We start from the raw sequence: 17,639 nt of genomic DNA on the forward strand, positions 1-17,639 counted from the left end.
AAGCTAATGTTAGTCGAGCAATTCAACGAAAAAATAAAATATTTAAAAACACGATGCCCCATGCTCTTGAAATCTTTTTTTTTTTCATCAAACAGCTTGGCTAACGCTAGCTGGGACAACCTATGTAACTGAATGTATATAAGCTTTTTGTAATGCATCCGCGAGGAGTACGACACGTGCACTTGAATGAATGGCGAAAAAAAAAAGAACATGTTGAGGAAAATCTCGCTCCACTTACAGTACGAGGGAATTTGCTATGGCGGGTATCTACTGTTTCGCGAGTTTGACAACCTCAGAACGGGCGCCAACATTTCAGCAGGTGCGCCATATACCAGCAGTGCTAAACTGACGATAGGCATCAAGCCACATGCGTGGTATGCACTGCTACCCACGGGCCGCATTGAGACAATTTCGAAGCAGAATGAGAAGGGTCAGTGATGGGTCGAGTGCGCCAAAAGATCACGCTGGCCGCGTGTTTGAAACTCCTGCTGTGTATCTGTAGTTCGCTCCTATGCTACAGTTGTTCGTGGTATAATATGGAGTGCTATATCGTTTGATCAACCAACTGCCAATAGGTAATGTGTCACTGCGTTGCACCTGCAAGTTTCGCATGATTAAATGTACATACTTTCGGTGGTAAGTGTAGTATAATTGTAGTAATACATTATGCCTCGTGCACTATATAGCATTCCGTTAATTGCCCTGGCACTTCAAAAAAGATAGGGTAAACTTGGTAAAAATGTAGCAGTGGCTTCTGTTGCTACCTTTTTACTGCGTTTCTTTTTCTTCTCCCTCTCTCTCTCCTCTCTCCTGTTTGTGTTGTATGTGCATTAGGCTCGAAAGTTCTGTCACAGGTATTGATGCGGCGATTTCGAATTTTTTTTTTTGCTAGGACAGCGTGCCTACCGATGCGGACATTTCAAGGGAAGAGAAAAAAAATCATCAACTTGTATGCATGCGAAAGTCTAAGCTAAGTCAAAGCAACTTAACGCCTAAAAGAGGTGGGGTACCACACCAGTGTGTGCAAGGTATATGTAACGTCGTTTGCCGTGGGTTGCTCGTCAAGAGGCAAAGGCAAATGGCGCAACAGTTGCTCCTTTGAAAGCCGCCGCCGCGAGACAGTTCTATACGTTCCATCGGCTGAGGCGCTCGCCGAAAGGCTGCGTTTCGCACGTCTGTGAAAGCGAATCCAAATTTCTTTCAGCTCATTGCGCGGTTATGTCCAGCGCGAAAGGCTGCTACCGTGATATTCATGTTTTCTTCTCGCGCGAGCCTATATCGGCTACAACATCACTTACAGTCTCGAATAACGCACTTCGTAGCCTCCAGCAGTGAATAACATTTTACTGATGCACCTCCAGAAAATCCCTAAACATCGCTCGTACTTCTGACTGCACTCACGCACTGACGACTACAAGTCGTAAAAGCAGCGCATGGAGGACAATTACTAGCTTGGATAACCTTAGGACCACAGTGATGAGCAGTATATGCGAAGTGGCTGGATGGTGCACTGGTCACGGATCTGGGCACCGGAAGGGATGCAGAGGCTGAAGTTGTGTGTGTATATTCAGACCTCCACCTGGGTGCGTTACGTCCGCCAGCGTGAGGCGCACGTCACATATACTATGCGGTATACTATATTATTAATTTAGTTGAGAGTTAGCACTCGTCCTGTCTGCTTGTAGTCTGTGTCCGTGTCACTTCGCGCTGCAATCCAAGATCATATTATGTTGTCGCTTCGGTGATCACAGTAGCAGTCGCAGTGTGCAAGTTCGCTAACGTACTCTCCAGTTACGCCTTCCAGCCAAACAGACGGATCACTCATTCGTCCAGTTGCCAGTCATTACTATAGCGGTCATTACGGTCGCCAGTGCAACCTTCACGAACAGTTGCAGCACGTCAACAAGAGCTACAATATCGCGACTCAACGGTGCAGGTAGTCTCCAACTGAAAGCGACGCGAGCGCGCCTTGCGCACAGCAGGTCGATTGGTATGGTCGCAAATCTAGCTTTAGATTCATCGGTAAAAACACACACGGGGAGAAACAAAAGAAGTAGTGAGAATGTTTGGTTATCTACCAGTGCGTTGGCTAATTCTGTTGCATTCGCCATTACGAAGCAACGATTAGCTGGAGCCTGGTGACTGCTTTAACCAACTCTCCTTGCGCAGAAACGACTTCGTGAATGCGGGCTGCACTGCGAAGGGCTATCCTATTGCACTGCATATCGTGTCGCTGCTTCTGCTCTTCATTTCGTGCACCTGACGGGAAAACATTGCTTTCAAAAGAATTATGTGCAAGCTTTTCTTTCTTTTTTTTAAGTGGTGTTTGGAGGGCTGTTCGTAGAGTCAAAGACAGCACTCAAGTTAAGCGGCGGCTTCATGATCAAGAGGGCCGTTTCAACACCGGCTGATCAGCGTTTATTTCGCTTATTGATTATAACGGCGCTTAACGTTGCCGTGGTAACGTTCCCCTCATTTTACGTATATTCATAAATACTTCCAATGCTCGTAATACAGACTGTCGCCTGAAAAACGAAAAAGAGCTCTGAAGCGGGCTTCTTCCCACGAGACCTCTTTCTGTGGAGAAGCCAGCTTTACCGAACGCCCTTTCGCTTGATAAATAACGGTGTGTGCTAATCGGTGTGAATCCATTCCCTTACCGGACATAGATCAAGGAAGCGCGAGGGCAGTCTTTGCAACGATTGAGAATTTTTCTTGCGCGAACGATAAAAGGAGCCGAGCTACTGGTGATACATAAACCGTGGCTGCCAATTCGGTTGGGAGGTAAATCTCTTACTGCCGTGTAACCCGCATTCCCGTAAGGCGGAGCGAAATATAGTGTTTTCCCAAGTGAAATACGTGCTCGACCTCTTCCGTTCTTCCACAGTTGAGTTTTCCTTAGCAGCACTATCACTTAGACGACTCCAGGGTACGCGGAACGCGGCATCTGTGCGTGCCTTCCCATAAAACGTGAAGCCATTTAGTTCAGTCGCCATCGAGCCGTCAGAACTGCCATATTATCCGCACAAAGGGCGACGCCAGCCGCTGTCAGCGAGGCGCCCCTCTTTCGCGGAAGGCACTGACGTCTATCCTGGAGAAAACATGCAGAGGCGCACGCAACGGCCAAACACGGATATATACAACGCCTCCTCGTCTATACAGAGGCGGTACACGAGCCCTTTCATCTCGTACGAGAACCTTCGCGTGTATCCTTCTTTCTTTTTCGCTCTGCTTTGTGAATACAACGCTTGCACGACATAGCAGGTCCTATAACGGGTGTAGTTTCGCTCGCATCGTGCGGAGAGAACACTGAAAATAAAGATATAAATTCGCGTTTGCAGTGCACGCACCTCGTGACCTGTGTGCACGCGCCGGCATCTCAGCACCGCTGGAGGCGTTATGATGCTTCTCGCCACCCCCCGTGTTGGCAGCACGCCTGTGTTGTTGCCACGCTCGGGCGACGACTTGAGAAAGCGAGCGCGTTTTTATAACAGAGCGAGTCGCATTTTATGGACTCTCTTGTTGTACGCACGTTTTAGGAAAGCAAATACACACACACACACTATATATATATATATATATATATATATATATATATATATATATATATATATATATATATATATATATATATATATATATATATATATATATATATATATATATATATATATATATATATATATATATATATATATATATATATATATATCGTAATTTTGAAATCGTGCTGAAGTCAAGAAAGCCGCCAGATCCCACGCCCTGTGGGAATCGATGTTATGCGGAGAGCCTGCCAAGTTAATGAAGCGACCATGAGGGCCCCAAGACGTAGGCCGCTGTTTCATGACCTACATGACACACATATTATGACATTAATGTCGTGACCTATCATTGATGTTCACATTACACTCTTGTCATACTATGTCAATTGTGGTACATACCAAGTTAGCGAAACGACCATGACAGCACCAAGATGCAGGCGGCTGGATAGATAGGTACTGCCAAAGTGGCAAATGTTCGCCAAGAAATGTTTCGCAGTTAAAAATGCGTGAGTAGCCCACTGGAAGGCGCATTCACCGCGAAAAGCGGCTTAGCAGGACACGCAAAGCTCGTGTATTGGGACGAGTAAATGTTCCAGCCATTACCTTGAATGGAGTTTAATAGGGAAAAATTCAAGCGACGAACTCGAGCAGATAAAGTGCTAGGCTGGTCTGAAAGTCAAAGTGGGAGTGTCTGGAACAGCAGTCATTACGAGCGAATCAAATAGAATCGATTCATAATTATGCAACGCCGTTATCCACATCGGCGTGAGATAAACGAAAGCAAAGGAGAAAAGTGTAGGCCGTCGTGCCTTGCCGACACAGCCGAGATGAGTATGGTATAGTACTCTCCCTGGTAATGCGGGGACGTTGTTGAGGATTAAGAGTCTTTACTAAAGGGAAAATCAGACATCCACCCGTTCGTAGGAATTGCTACAAAGGAAACCCATACGGGTTGCTCGAAAGAAAAGCCTCGCAGTTGAAGAAAAATTAGTCCTGGTCCGAATTTTTCTTCAACTGCGAGGCTTTTCTTTCGAGGAACCCGTATGGGTTTCCTTTATAGCAATTGCTACGAACGGGTGGATGTCTGATTTTCCCTTTAGTAATGACTTCTCTCCACCTTGCGGGTTTCCGAAGAACTATTAAGTCAAACTATTACGAGCCTTATGACGTAACCGAAGCATGCTGCACGTATCGCGGTAGCTGGTCGGCATCAAAGCCGAAGAAGCAGCCATCTTGAGACGGCTGTGGAGCGAATGGAATAAAACCCCTCCGTAAATTTCATCCTCTATAAAAGAAGCAGTATCTCGTTATATAGCCGGAGATTCATAAGACGCACCACTAAGTTTCCTACTAAATTTATGGGCGTCTCGAGAAAAAAAATGACAACGATATAGAAGATACACCCGTCTCCCTTTGTAACAAGTACCGAGTTCAACTTCTTGCGTCCTCCAATGAAGACCGCCGCGCGTGGCTCCCATGCCGTGCCCTGTGAACGACACCGGAAGGCGGCGGCACGCAGAGACTCCAGGCAGGTGACACGCGCCGACTGGTCAAGGTCACGCGACCGACGGCATCAGCCTCGAGCAGACCGCGCGCCAAAACGACGAAGAAAACGTGCGCAGCAAGGAAAAAAAAATAATACTGAGCCACACTGGGGCAGCTTCCGCAAACGATTCTCCGACGTGACGAGAATCGGGCTATAGGGCGCAACAAGGCGGCGATAAAGCACGCCGCGCGCGCGCAGACCGGATCCTCCATCGGAAGAAGAGACGATCCCCAGTGACCCACAAGCAGGAGAGCGCCCCCCCCCCCCCCCCCCTCGTGCCGCCGGCGGGCGACACTGCCACCGACGCTCACGCGCTTCCTTGATTCGACCGAAGGTCTCTCCCTTCCTTGATGATGTTGCTTCTGCTTTTTCATTTTTGCCAAGACCTAAGGCTAAAGCGGGATTCGACAAAGCCGATGTCCGGAAGTGCCGGCAAGGACAGAACTTTTTTTTTGTCTTTTTCTGAGTTCCGGAGGCGCACGAGCAGATGTGTACTTAACTCACTTCCTCAGAGCGTTTTGCGAGGGAAAACGATCTTCTGAGGAGCAAACGTCTGCATGCCCTTTCAATGCAGTCGCATCGCGCGCATCATCTGTCTCGACAGAGCGCGTTCACTCGTGCGAAGTTTGCGGGCCGACGAGGAAAACATAGCGGCAGAGAAAAAAAAACGAAAAATGAGAAAATCAAGCGTCCAACTTCTTGCTGGTTTTAGAGGCAACGCGGCCCCAACGTATTGAGCGCGCAGGACTGCGGTGCAGGGAAATTGCGATATAGTAAGCCGCGCAATTGTTTTCTTAGCCAGCTGCGCTGAGTTAGTATAGTCTACGTTCACATTGCGCATTCATGACCACGGCAACTTACAAGGCAAACGCAACGATGTGCATACAACTAATAAGATAGACACGTACCATGTTTGTGTTGTGTACAACCTTGCTGCGTCCCGCATGTTTGTACAATGTGACCCGCTCTTTTATTTCCTGTTCTGCGAAGAGGAAACGCACCTCATTTATAATTACAGGTAAAGAGTGAGTTTAAGCTTTCCACCTTACGGGGATGCTAAGCTGTCCTTACGTGTACACGGACACGCGCTTAATCAGTCGTGCGAATACTCTACCAAAGTGGATGGACGCTCCTCAGTGATGTGCGATATTGTATCGACGCGGTGGGGCAATTTCCCTTTTAAAAGGACACCAGCCTCCAGCAAAAGTTATCCGCTCGTGCGAAGGTTAGCACGAGGCATTAAAATGGGAACTGTTCGCAGTGAGAACGCAGGACAATTTTGCGTGTCTTATTCGGAAGGAATGACGGCACTTGGAGGTATGGTATAGACTTCGCGTTAAGCTCTCCAGTTACTTTTCAATCACGTTGGATCACGCTTTAGTGCAAGCACGTCAAGGTGATCGGTCGCAAGCGTACAACGGAGGAGCAGGTGAAAACAAAAGTTGAAGAGGAAAATTTTGTATGTATATATGCAGGCGCATGGGCAAGCACGAAGGCAATCAGGATGGGTGCGTTTTACCGAAGAATCCAAACAATCTACGGTGTTGTAGATTCTTTGGAGATAGTGCAAAAAAGAAAAGAACAAACGAACTGCAGGTTCAATTAGAGTCTCCGGTACAAACGCATAATTGACCTCATACAAGTGTTCCGAGAATTCATCTCGCTCCACACTCGCTCCGGTCGAGTCGGCAACATTCTCGAAGCTCTGCATTCGTTACGATCGCAATCTCTGCTCAGTTTTTTTCTTCCTTTCTTCTTGTTCCGCTCTCCACGTTGCGATAAGACGGAGGACGCCCTCGGCTAATTAACTGGCGCCCCGCCTACACTCGCGCGTCGCGATCACACGCGGCTGATGGCGTGCGAGCGGGGGCCGCGCGCGCGCACGTGCTCTCGTTCGGCGCGGGCGCCCGCGGGCCACCAGGAGCCGGCTCCCTTTGATCCCGGGGAGCAGCGCGGCTCCGCGTCGGTGCCGGGGCGCTGTCACGTCGCAATTGCGCCACGCGAGGCACGCGGAGTGCGGCGGCAGACGGCGGGATGAGCGAGAACCAGTTAGCTCCGGGGGCATGGCTGCCGCCCCTGCATTTGGGCTCGCATCTTCCGCTCGTACCAGAAACCGGTTGAAGCTGGTTGACACGGCTGCTGTGCGCGGCGACACGATTACGTACGGAGGTGACCGCGTCGCAAATGGTGAATCAACAACTTGTGAAAAGAGAAGAAGAAAAAAAGGTGCTTCTGCGTGCAAGGTTGTGACAGGTGCGAGGCTAAGCAGCCTGCTCAATCTTCTTTTTTTTTCTTTTTTTGTATTACTAATAATGTCTACTTTGCGTGCAAGGTTGCGACAGGTGTGAGGTTATGCAGCTGGCTCGGTTTTTTTTTGTTTTGTTTTTGTCTCCTTTTTTTGTCGATTTTACTAATATGCGTAGTAGTCTGGAAGGTTCCAAGCTGCGACATTTCTATATACTATACACGAGCCGCCTTTCAAGCCGAGCAGGGGCAGATAATTCTTCACGATATACGGTATATAGAGGAGGGATTAATTCATATACGTACTACTAGTTATACATTTATTCGCATCTACTTTTTTATAGTCGACATAACTTGGCCGACAACTTCGGCTAACGCAGAAATGCATATTATCTTGCACGTTCGTTGCAGCCGCGATTACTTCATGATGCTTATTTTTGGTTTAAACTGCGTCCGACTTTTTTTGTGTGTGTGTGGCACAAGCGTTTATGGTACCTGAGCGGTAGTTCATACTTTAACTTTGTTCACGGGATGTCATGAATTCTCGAGCGAACTTCGTACACGAACGTACTATCATGAAAACTCGAGACAATCGCGCGCCGAAGAGGCATCGTGCCGTGTTAGCCTAACGTCCCGCAGGCAAAGTGAACAGGTGTCTATTTATAGTCAGCAACTAATTTTGTAGAAGTCGAAGAGAAGTAAAATAACGTCCCCGGTCGAATTGCAGCAAGATTCTTGCTTCTGCAGCGTGGTGTCCGTCTGTCCATGCGAACGCTTGCCATTGCCAGCTATAGGCTCGCTCAAATTAAGCGAGCCGCAGCTCGCATTCACGACGCGAAGCAAGCTTCTCAATGCTTCGACCGGGCAACTAAAGTCCAGCGTGAACTCTAACTAGTCGTCCAGCGCTCGCATGTCGGTTCGCGGCGCGAGAGCTGGCATTTAAGCCGTCCCGTAATCAGTGTCCGAGAGCTCAGTGAGGGACAGCAAGGTATAGCCACCCGTCCCGTCGTGTCAGTGCCCAAGCCACAGCTCCAGTAACCGGCACGAGGCTATAGACGCAACGTACAGGTTCTTTCGTTTCTCTCTCTCTCTCTCTTTCGTGAGAAAATTGCGCAACCCCCTTCCCCTCCCTCCAACCTTCACCAGCCTTCTATGAGAGGATAAATAATGCGGGTTTCTTTCAACATCCAGCCGGCGCATCGATCCGGGTACACGCCAGTGCTATATGCGACATTTCTCACAGCTGCAGCGTGGCTTCCGCGGCGCACGCACAACGTAAGTCTCCCCGGCAAGAACGCGCGTGAGGAGAAGGCAGGCACGACTGCGGTTTCTGAAACTCATTTGCATGCAAGCACGCCCGGTGCGCGCGCACTCTCGTAGTCCGGCGTGCCCCACGACTCCGGCGCGCGCGGAATCGGCGGCGGCAGATGCCGCTGCTTCGGGGCGTTCCTCCTCCTTCGACTATACGGCTTTCCGTCGGGCAAGGTCAGGATACGCGGAAACGACGCTGTTTGTATGTGCGTAATAGCTATGACCTCGCGACTCGTAGCGAGTCAAAAGAGCTTACGCGGGACCTGAAAAGGGCGAGAAAGAAGGAGTACAGAGAGGAGGACGGTTACGCGGTATGCCAAAGGTCGTGAACGGTTGAAGGAGGCACTGTATAATGGGAGGAAGGTGGCGGGGAGGTGGGTGGCGCAGACATGCGGTGCATGTTTGGAACGTACTGTCCCTTAAGCCACCGAAAGTCGTGCACGAGGCATCGTTTCTATAGGTAAAAGAAATGTGGAGACATGAACGTGAAAAAGCGGCTAAGGAGGACGCGTTTTCGAGGGAAACACACACACACACATGTACAGTGTGTCGTTCAATAGGATTATTTTATTTGCGATTCTATTCTGCGGTTGTTGCGGTGGAGCGCAGCTCTTTTCCAGAAATTCAAAACAGCCTTCGAAAGTCCTGCGTCATCACTAGTCAATAGCGTGGACAATGAACGACACTTAAAGATCGTGGATAACTGAAACTATGTGAAGAACGAAGAGGTATTTTCTCTAAAAGTGTTTTGATCAATGTTGTCGTATCGGCAAGGTATGACGTACATTCGCGCTGCCACAAAACTTTGGCCGCAACTCTGAAACTCCCATATCGTGCCGATTGATGTTGGCTGTACATACAGACGCATTCGCCTGCATTCTTGCACGAGGAAAGACACTTTTGTTTGCATAAGTTTGCCTGCATAAGGCATTTGCACTGAAGTATCGTTTTAAAGCCATACGCTCCGTGGTACACACTGGAGATCTCAGCCGAACACTATGCCGGATCAAGCGCACGTCACGTAGAGATGCCGAGGCGTGCAGGTACCGGTACCACGCAGTGTCCTTCCGCGCAATCGCGCGAGCGAATCGGCAGTCGCCGGAACGGCCAGACCGGCTCGTAAACTGACGGAAATGCAACTCAACGCGCAGCACGTGCGCGATACCGGGAGCGCGGGCCGATTTCCGTCGATGCGTTTTCGAAATGCCGTAGGCGGCACCCCGCGGCCCATATTTCGTTAGCAAGCAAGTCTGGATGCCCAGAGGATGGGCGCGCGCGTCAGGCAAGCTCCCACGCCGCGCTGCAGGGGGGTGACAGGACACGATACGTTGGAGGCGCTACATCATCGCTCGAACCGGTCTCCTCGGATCCGCACCAGAGAGGCCGCGCTGGGACCGGGTTACGAGATGCAACAGCGGCGTCCGCGAGTGCGTGTTATATACGGGGAACGCGCGGGACAAGCCCATGTGCGCCTCGCGCCCGCTCACTGCATTCTTTCCGACTCCCACGGGGTAAGATGTTGGTAAGCAGGGATTCCGAGTTTCGCTCCGGAAGACTCAGCCTACTGCAGGGGGAGAGTGCTCGAATTCCCTAACGAAGGCTGTGTATATAGCACATATATGCAACCGGATTGGTTTGTAGGAGTGGCGGGTTTACTGCAGGCGCGCCTTACAAGCACTGTCGTGAATAGGTCGCGCAGTACTTAAGCGGAAATGTCAAAATGGAGCGAAGTACGGGCGTCTAGTTCCTTCGTTTTCGTCCATTGTTTTACATTGTCGGATGTGCACTGTTGCCTCTTAAGTTACGTCCATCTTCCCTGTGCCTCACGTGGCACACTTTCGTCCCGAGCGGAGACTCGCTCGTTAACAGCAAAACAAACCATGGAACTGAATTTCAGCGCGGCATCGCAGCGACTTTGCAACGACGCCGAGCGATTTGTACGCTGTGTGTATTTGCCGGTTATGACCGCGCGGAACCCCGGGCATCCAGCCGTGACAGCACGTCGCGCACCGCGCTGAAGATACGTTTGGAATACGTTGCATGCATTCAAGAAACCGCATCTTTCTGTGATGCCCTTTGTCTTGGTTTCATGTGGTCGCTGTCTTTTGATGAGATCTCGAAAACAAGCATCCTTATGCGGTTGGCTTATGTTTCCTATATGTCTGATATAAATAAGTGTAGCCAGCATTGACCTGCCATTCCATAACAGTCATTCACTCGTATTCTCGCATTTCGCAAGGCTCTGTAGTTAGTGTTCGCGGTTTCCGGCGAGTACGCCTCTTAGACACATGTACACACACACACACACACACACACACACACACACACACACACACACACACACACACACACACACACACACACACATATATATATATATATATATATATATATATATATATATATATATATATATATATATATATATATATATATATATATATATATATATATATATATATATATATATATATATATATATATATATATATATATATATATATATATATATATATATATATTTGAAACTACTCATTTATAAACGCTTTGCGTAAACGGGTGTGCGCGACTGTACTCCTCTGGCAAAAGCATGAAAACAATTACCCGACCAATTTCCAACTAATTGCTATACATCACAAGCAATTTCAGGCCATGGCTGATTTCCACACTACTTTGAAAGATTTAGAATAAAGGAACGCATCACATGCTAGTGCAAGGCACAAGCCGAATCATTTGATCACTTTTTGGATACATGTCCCATTGTCCCTGTTGAAAGAACTAAATTGGGAGAAATAGTTGGAAGGAACTTATCTAAAATAAAACCAGAAGTAATAAAAACAGAACGACAACAAGTATACTAGAAAAAATGATTCAGATGATCACTATTGAATAACTACAAAGCTCTTGAAATCCTAAGCGGGAGATTCTCCTTGCTGGAAAGCTGGAGGCCGAGTCTGCTTTTGGTGCTCAAGAGATTCAACATCATTACCAACACAATGGAAAAAGAAGAAAAATAAACAAGGAAACAAACAAATAACATGGAGGCACAAGCAAGCCCCAAGAAGCGATATTGTTCGTTAAGATGTAAGATCAAACACCTTGTAATTCCCTTTTTTCGCTTGTTCTAATCAATAAATGCTGCGGCTGCTGGTCCGTTCCCTTAGATGTGGTCGCTGATGATGGTAGAATCAATACTTCATACTTCCTGTTTATTGTTGCCCCTTCTCTTTCTAATCTCTAATTCCTTAGTTCACATTCCTCTCAAACTCTGGACCCCCCCCTTTTTATTTTCATCTTAACCTCTGTCCCCATCTTTCACCTCTACCTGCAATACGTTAGTGGTGCATGCTGGGGATCCTCTTGAAGCCCTTCTCACACATTGTACCTTTCTGGCGTCGCTAGCCTGCCTGGTGTGACCCCGCCCCCCTTACTGTCAACACTCCAGGGATGAACGCCGGGTTTTACATTCGATCGAGACATAATGAAATGCACAGGTTCTCCTGACGTATAGGGCTCGTCCTCACAATGCAAGACTGCAAGACAAATGAAACACAAACTGGGCGCTTCTATCAAAGAGAAGAAGAGATAGGGGTCGCGGCTAGTGTAGCGTATACGTAGCGCGGCTGACGAACTTTCAAAGCCCTGGTCATCGCGCGTAGAAATAAACCACAGAAAAATAAGAAGGCTGCGGCTGCGCTTTGTTGCGAAAAGCCAATCTCACCACCCCCCCTCCCTCTCTCTCTCTCTCTCTGTTCTGTTCAACTTTGAAACGTCCCCTTCGTGCTTCGATAGCCCGCAACAGTACAACTGCGCCGATTTCTTTTGACGATAGTAGAAACGTTGGCAGAGAACTGAATTCCGCCGCTATTGCTTCGCGCACACGTGCGACCTCTCAAAACAAACCACTGTACACACAAGGCACTCGCAAGGTGTGCCCCGGCGCTATTCGGCCGCCGCACGGCAAAAGACAGGTGGAAGGAAGGAGGGAGGGAGAAGGGGGGGGGGGGGGGGTTGCTTGCCCGCTCCGGAGGAGGTTGCCCGGCAGAAGCGGCGGCCCCGCGGTGCAGCCCAAAAGAAGGAGCCGCGCGCGTTTCGGCATAAACGGGAAGCACGCCGTGACCCAGAGCCTCGGGCAACAACGGTCGGGCCGCCGCCGGACCGAGCGCCCCGCCGTCGCACTCGAACCGAAGCGGCGGTGGCTTCACGCGCAATCAGGAAGTCTCGGGGCGAGAGAGGAACGGAGCTCGGGCGACCCCGTAGTTACTGGCAATATCTCCGCGGCGATGAGCGGAGGAAAAGAGCAAAACTCGAAGCAGGCGCGGGCCAGCCAGCCTCGCGGGGTCCCGCAGCAGACTCGTCCGATCGCTTCCCTGGAAATGGCCAGTTTTATTACGCCAACGGCGAGGCACAAAATGCTCCCGCCCAGGGGCACGCCTGGAAGTTTGCGCGTGCGTGCGTGTGCGTCTGCTGGCCGGCCGCCTCGAACTGGCTCGCCGAAAGCTCGCCCGGCATGCGGAGCCGCAACACGTGGGGAACCGCCGCGCGGCTTCAGTCGAGGGCAGCCCGCACAGCCGAGCGAGGTAACTGCGCGAGAGGAGACGCTGCGCAGTGGTAATCGGAGACAACGAAGACGTCAAAGCCGCAGACGGCCAATGCGAGATTCGTGGTCGCCGGAGGAATGGCGCACACGCAGAACCAGCTGGCGCGGAACGGGGCAGCCGAAGTGAAAGCAACGCCCAATGTATTTTTGTGGCGCGTGTTATTCGACCACTATACACAGTGAACTTGAGCGTTTTAAAACTTCCTTTCATTTACGTGATGCGAGACGATTCAATAAGCTAATGATTATTAAAGGTTTAGTATACTTCAAAAGACCACGTTAGCACAAAAGAAGAGGCAAAGTATAGTCTCTATGTTGACCTGATATTATGTATGCAGCGTGCTTTTTTTGTTATTATTACATCGCACATATTTTTTTTTAATGCCTACCAAATTTACTCGAATTAGGTCCCTACAGATACCTTATCTGCCCAAGCGTACATAACCTTCAAGAAAAGAAAAAAGTAAAGCAGTCTAGTTACTTAATTAATTGCAGTAACTACTTTGATACGGCCACCAACTTATGGCACATACTTACATTGGAAAGGCGAAGAGAATCGTCATAAATGTATACAGCGTGTATACCAAGGTGTATACCAAGGTTTTCAAATTCCCTGAGTTTTCCAGGTTTTCTCTGAGTGCCATTGCAAAATACCTTGAGTGGCACAGAACTTTGTTTTATGTCAAGACGGGTTGACACCATCTCGCCCGAGGCTGTCACTCTCTAATGAGCACGTTAAAGAAAATAAAAGAACGACTTAATCCAGTTTGAATAGTAAGAATTAGTGTCTATTTTACTGAAAAACAAAACAGCAGGGAGTGGTTAGTAAAATGCACAGCGAATAAAATATATTCGAAAAAAATGCTAAAACCCAGTGCAAATCGAGTCGAACATTCTCAAATACCACTAAAAAGGAAATGCATACAGAAGCAAACATTTTCGAATATGAGCTATTCCTGTCAACTGATAGCAAGGTGACTGGTATGAAGCCCGAACTTTGTCACAAGAGAGATTCTCTCGCAACAGCTGGTAAGTCAAGCTCAACTGTCCTGACATACTCTTAGCCCGCGCACAACGCCTCAGTGTTGTGTTTGACTGATTTAAAGTTTATTTTGGTTTGGATGAGGGACACCTGCATCTCGGCGTCAGCCAACCCTGTTTTTTGAGCTCAAGCAAAAAAGCGGCAGCATGCTTCCTTCCCTGTTCATTCCTCAATGCGTAGGTCCCTTGTGTTCTCGTGCTCCTCCCGCCATGCGTTCGCCGCGCAGACCATTTGAAGCATCGTCTTGGTGAGTTGTACAGTCAACGTCCGATTTTTCGGACTCCCTAGGGACCGCGAAAACGTCCGAAAAGTCGGGCATATTGAAAAAAATGAGTGCATGTCTTTTACTGCCCTTAAACGCTCAAGTCGCCAAAGGCACATCTGAAAAAGCTCTGAAGGCCTGCCAGTAAACTTATTAGGCATATCGGTGCTCGTACTGGAACAGGAGATGGCGGGTGCACGCGTGTGTAATTAAGGAATACATACATGGTCCCGTGACAATTGTTCCTTTCCACGTTTGTTATGCTTCACCGCAATACTTTTGCGTATGCTTCACCGCGTAACATTTACTAAGGCGAAGCTAACTTTCGCGAATTGTCTTATGCATCGCACCATGCTTTCCCAGCTTCGACGCCATTGGCGAGGATTACAAAGGTGGAGTCAGCGCCATTGCTGACAGCGGCGAATTCTTTCAATGAAAAACACGGCACAGAATGGCAAGAAGCATAATAGCGAACGTCGACGCAGGTAGGCCTAGCGTTGCCGCGCTGGTGGATCTGCGTGCGAAAGCGCCGGTTCGAGGCGGCGAGGTAATCGAAATGGCGGCGGTGGTGGCTTTGGTGAATGCCGTTTCGGAGCTGCGGTCACGGAAAAAAGTCCGGAAAATCGGACGGCGAATGGTTCTTGCGTCCAAATTTCAGACGTTCCGATACATTGACTCTATGGGGTACGTTGTGGTGACGCGAAGCCGTCCGAATTATCGGGCATCCTGAAAATCGGTCGTTGACTGTGCACTGGCAACTCATCCAGCCGACGACACGGCGTCAAAGGCGATTCGTTACGATTCCTTTCTGTTACTCGAGCCAGCATTACCGCAACTTCCCTTTGAATCAAATTACAGCTAAATTTCCCTGATAGAAGCGCAAATTCCCTGAACCTCCCCGAGTATTTCCAGGCTATTGAATATCCATGAGAATTCCCAGTTTTTCAGGTCGGTAGACACCCTGTGTATAGGTCCGTGTTTCCACATTTCAAAAATAGACACGTAGACCAAAATAACTGGCGCCAAATTATTCGTTCAATTTACCCGATTCCGCACTCGACACCGCGAAGCCCGGCTCTCCGTCCAACCCCTGTGTGACGTAAAAAGTCTGCTTTAAAATGAAGCTGCCGCCGCACTTGCCCCTTCCCCCAAGTTCATTCCGATTGTCGTTTTTTGCGCAACTTCCGGTTGGATACGTAGTCACTTCAGCGCGAGACGGACCGCTTTATGACGCCTAGCCAAGATTCACCACGCGTTTCTTCTCACGCTTTCGCCATGTTCTCCTCCTCCGCTTGCCTCCTCGTGGTTCCGCTGCACGATCCTCCTCCGCTTTTCTCCTCGCGTCCTTCATCCACCGCTGCGCTCCGCGTTCGCTCTTTCATCCTTCGCTGTGCTCGCTTGCTCGGTTACGCCGATGCTCGCCGCAGGAACGGGCGCCCTAAAAGCAACCGAACAAACGGCATTGAGAAAAAAGGCGTAAGAGCCCGAGAAAGACCACTCTGCATATACTTGCAACTCATCGGCTCGACGAGACCGTTGTGTTACGTCCTCTGGTTTCTCGGGGCTACACATATAAGGGCGTGCAGTGCGTGCCGTATTAGCTCCGAGTTTGGCCAGCGGACACCGGCGTGGCTGGGCTCTTATATCGCGACCCGCGCGGGGCAACGTTGCGCGACCTTTAACCCAGAGCAGCGCGGCGAAGAGAGGCTCGCGAAGACGAACGGCTCCGAAAACCGAATCACGATACGCCACCGGCAGCTGCTCGGGCCCGCAGCGGCGCGCTGGGCCGGACGGGGGCGTGCAGCGGCGGTTTCCGCCTTCGGAGCGTGCTCGGGTCCGGCAGCGCTGGCAATTAAGTTAGCGTGACTGCGCATCTTATCGCGGCCGCGGCCGGCTGCGTCACGCAACGCAGCCAGTCACCGCGCACGCGGCGTCTGAATTCATTTGCACGCCGCCGGCCTCTTCCTTCCCGACCGGCGCCTGGGAACCCGAGCGATGATAGCAATCTGCGCGACCAGTTCGGGAACCGCAGAAACAAAGCACGCGCGGTGCTGCACATTCATCTAATAAAGAGGCGCGCGGCGGCGAATGATAGCCATCAATCGCGTCCGAATTGACGCGCCCATCAAGGCAGGTGCCTGTTTACAGCCGCGGCATGCGAGAGATGCTTGCTAATGAGTATAAAAGAAATCGCACCAGTGGAATCTTGCTTGTCTAAGCTTAGACTTTATGAGAGGCGCCGCAATTGAGGACGCCTCATTATTGCAATTTTATTCTAAAGGCTGCATCGAAATGCAGCGACACAGGGGGATGGACAAAGAAAGGAGGTGACAGAGCATCACTTGCGCTTTTCGCGCTATTCTTCTGTTCAGTGGACCGAGTGTTTTTCCTATTTCACTTACCTGAGAATGGTTTCCTATGTTTCCCTCGTGGACACAGCTGCGCCTAAAATTTTAGCTACGCGAATGATAAGAGTATTCGCCCTTATGCGTAAGTGAATGTTGCAGCAGAAACAAGACCCACAACATCGATCGTGAACAACGCAGAACACATCAAAAAATGGTGTACACATGTGGATGGACATAAATACTTCGCACAGGTAAAAATCTCCTCGTGCACTGTAAGAGCAGAAATTGTCCTCGGCCTTATGGTATATAAAAAATTATGGGGTTTTACGTGTCAAAACCACTACTTGATTATGAGGCAGCCGTAGAGAAAAACTCCGGAAATATGTACCACCTGGGGTTCTTTTACGCGCACCTAAATCTAAGTACAGTGCTGTTTGCGCATTTCTCCCCCATCGAAATGCGGTCGCCGTGGCCGCGATTTCATCCCGCGACCTCGTTCTTAGCAGCGCAACACCAAAGCCACTAAACAACCATGGCAGGTCATGGTATACAGAAACCCCAACGCTAGCCGTTTCTTTGCGCTGCTCACTGAATGCATCCACAATGGCATTCCGCGAACTCGTGCCGACTTCTGTGCGCATGCTCGAAACAAAACGCGTGCACCTGAAGGCTCAGTCCAGGGTCGTATACAAGCTCCTTTCAGTTATAAATGTCGAGAGAGAGAGAAGAAGAAAATGCATGGAG

General features: G+C 49.5%; 1 protein-coding gene and 1 long non-coding RNA gene across 3 annotated transcripts in view; one reads left to right on the top strand and one right to left on the bottom strand.

The window, feature by feature from the left end:
• The window catches only part of LOC139061134 (uncharacterized), a 123,245-nt gene that overhangs the window by 78,499 nt on the left and 27,107 nt on the right, over positions 1-17,639 (bottom strand). The window lies entirely within an intron of this gene.
• Positions 1-17,639, top strand: part of LOC139061129 (uncharacterized) — a 73,537-nt gene that overhangs the window by 1,185 nt on the left and 54,713 nt on the right. Inside the window, exon 1 of one of the 2 annotated variants that reach the window (XM_070540716.1) lies at positions 7,315-7,341. The exons of the other annotated variant lie outside the window; for it this stretch is intronic. The gene's annotated coding sequence lies outside the window, so the exon portion shown is untranslated. Of the gene's footprint in view, positions 1-7,314; positions 7,342-17,639 lie in introns of those variants that run through there. 2 annotated transcript variants of the gene reach the window in all.

Source organism: Dermacentor albipictus, chromosome 1, assembly GCF_038994185.2.
Source record: "Dermacentor albipictus isolate Rhodes 1998 colony chromosome 1, USDA_Dalb.pri_finalv2, whole genome shotgun sequence".
In the NCBI taxonomy this organism is placed as follows: Eukaryota; Metazoa; Arthropoda; class Arachnida; order Ixodida; family Ixodidae; genus Dermacentor; species Dermacentor albipictus.